Here is a 2,437-nt window from a genome sequence, read left to right on the forward strand (position 1 = left end):
AGCACGTCTACTCGCCCAGGGAGAGCACGTCTACTCGCCCAGGGAGAGCACGTCTACTCGCCCAGGGAGAGCACGTCTACTCGCCGAGGGAGAGCACGTCTACTCGCCCAGGGAGAGCACGTCTACTCGCCGAGGGAGAGCACGTCTACTCGCCGAGGGAGAGCACGTCTACTCGCCGAGGGAGAGCACGTCTACTCGCCCAGGGAGAGCACGTCTACTCGCCGAGGGAGAGCACGTCTACTCGCCGAGGGAGAGCACGTCTACTCGCCGAGGGAGAGCACGTCTACTCGCCGAGGGAGAGCACGTCTACTCGCCCAGGGAGAGCACGTCTACTCGCCGAGGGAGAGCACGTCTACTCGCCGAGGGAGAGCACGTCTACTCGCCGAGGGAGAGCACGTCTACTCGCCGAGGGAGAGCACGTCTACTCGCCGAGGGAGAGCACGTCTCCCTCCCGCCTGAGGGAGAGCGCGGGGGGGGGGGACAAAGACAGGCGGCAGCAGCTTCGGTGAACGTCACCCGGGAGGCGACCGGGGCTGTCCCGGGGCAGTCCCGGGAAGCCGGCGTCCGACACAGGGAACCGTCAGCTGCCGGACCGGGGCGAATCCCCGCGGCCACGGCAGGGGTGGGGGCTCGAAGACAGCCGGCAGCCGCTTCGGTGAACGTCACCCGGGAGGAGACTGGGGCCCTCCCGGGACCGTCCCGGGAAGACGACGTTCGGCACGAGATCCCGGCCGCGGCCGGACCGGCTCGAAGCCTCGCGGTCCCGGCAGCAGCCGGAGCCGCTCGCCGCCTCGGGCTCCCGGCCCCCTACAGATCCGGCGACTCGTTCGCGGGCGGCGGGGGGAGGCAGTGGAGGGGGTGCGGGGAGAAGCGGCAGCGGAGGCGGAGGGGGGGGGGGCTCGAAGACAGCCGGCAGCCGCTTCGGTGAACGTCACCCAGGAGGCGATCGGGGCCGTCCCGGGGCCGTCCCGGGATGCCGGCTTCCGGCACGGGGTCCCGGCCGCGGCCGGAGCGGCTCGAATCCCCGCGGTCCCGGCAGCAGCCGGAGCCGCTCGCCGTTCGGGCTCCCGGCACCCTACAGATCCGGCGACTCGTTCGCCGGCGGCGGGGGGAGGCAGTGGAGGGGGTGCGGGCAGAAGCGGCAGCGGAGGCGGAGGGGGGGGGGGGGCTCGAAGACAGCCGGCAGCCGCTTCGGTGAACGTCACCCGGGAGGCGACCGGGACCGGCCCGGGAAGCCATCGTCCGGCCCGGGATCCCGGCCGCGGCCGGACCGGCTCGAAGCCCCGCGGCCCCGGCACGGGGGAGGCCCAAAGACTGGCGGCAGCCGCTTCGCTGAACGTCACCCGGCCGGCGACCGGGGCCGTCCCGGGGCCGTCCCGGGATGCCGGCTTCCGGCACGGGGTCCCGGCCGCGGCCGGAGCGGCTCGAATCCCCGCGGCCCCGGCAGCAGCCGGAGCCGCTCGCCGTTCGGGCTCCCGGCACCCTACAGATCCGGCGACTCGTTCGCCGGCGGCGGGGGGAGGCAGTGGAGGGGGTGCGGGGAGAAGCGGCAGCGGAGGCGGAGGAGGGGGGGGGCTCGAAGACAGCCGGCAGCCGCTTCGGTGAACGTCACCCGGGAGGCGACCGGGACCGGCCCGGGAAGCCATCGTCCGGCCCGGGATCCCGGCCGCGGCCGGACCGGCTCGAATCCCCGCGGCCCCGGCACGGGGGAGGCCCAAAGACTGGCGGCAGCCGCTTCGCTGAACGTCACCCGGCCGGCGACCGGGGCCGTCCCGGGGCCGTCCCGGGATGCCGGCTTCCGGCACGGGGTCCCGGCCGCGGCCGGAGCGGCTCGAAGCCCCGCGGTCCCGGCAGCAGCCGGAGCCGCTCGCCGTTCGGGCTCCCGGCACCCTACAGATCCGGCGACTCGTTCGCGGGCGGCGGGGGGAGGCAGTGGAGGGGGTGCGGGCAGAAGCGGCCGCGGAGGCGGAGGGGGGGGGGGGGCTCGAAGACAGCCGTCAGCCGCTTCGGTGAACGTCACCCGGGAGGCGACCGGGACCGGCCCGGGAAGCCATCGTCCGGCCCCGGATCCCGGCCGCGGCCGGACCGGCTCGAAGCCCCGCGGCCCCGGCACGGGGGAGGCCCAAAGACTGGCGGCAGCCGCTTCGCTGAACGTCACCCGGCCGGCGACCGGGGCCGTCCCGGGGCCGTCCCGGGATGCCGGCTTCCGGCACGGGGTCCCGGCCGCGGCCGGAGCGGCTCGAATCCCCGCGGTCCCGGCAGCAGCCGGAGCCGCTCGCCGTTCGGGCTCCCGGCACCCTACGGATCCGCCGACTCGTTCGCCGGCGGCGGGGGGAGGCAGTGGAGGGGGTGCGGGCAGAAGCGGCAGCGGAGGCGGAGGGGGGGGGGGGCTCGAAGACAGCCGGCAGCCGCTTCGCTGAACGTCACCCGGCCGGCG

This window comes from Melanerpes formicivorus, unplaced genomic scaffold, assembly GCF_026170545.1.
Source record: "Melanerpes formicivorus ecotype bairdi unplaced genomic scaffold, bMelFor1.0.p_v2 SCAF_745, whole genome shotgun sequence".
Classification (NCBI taxonomy): domain Eukaryota; kingdom Metazoa; phylum Chordata; class Aves; order Piciformes; family Picidae; genus Melanerpes; species Melanerpes formicivorus.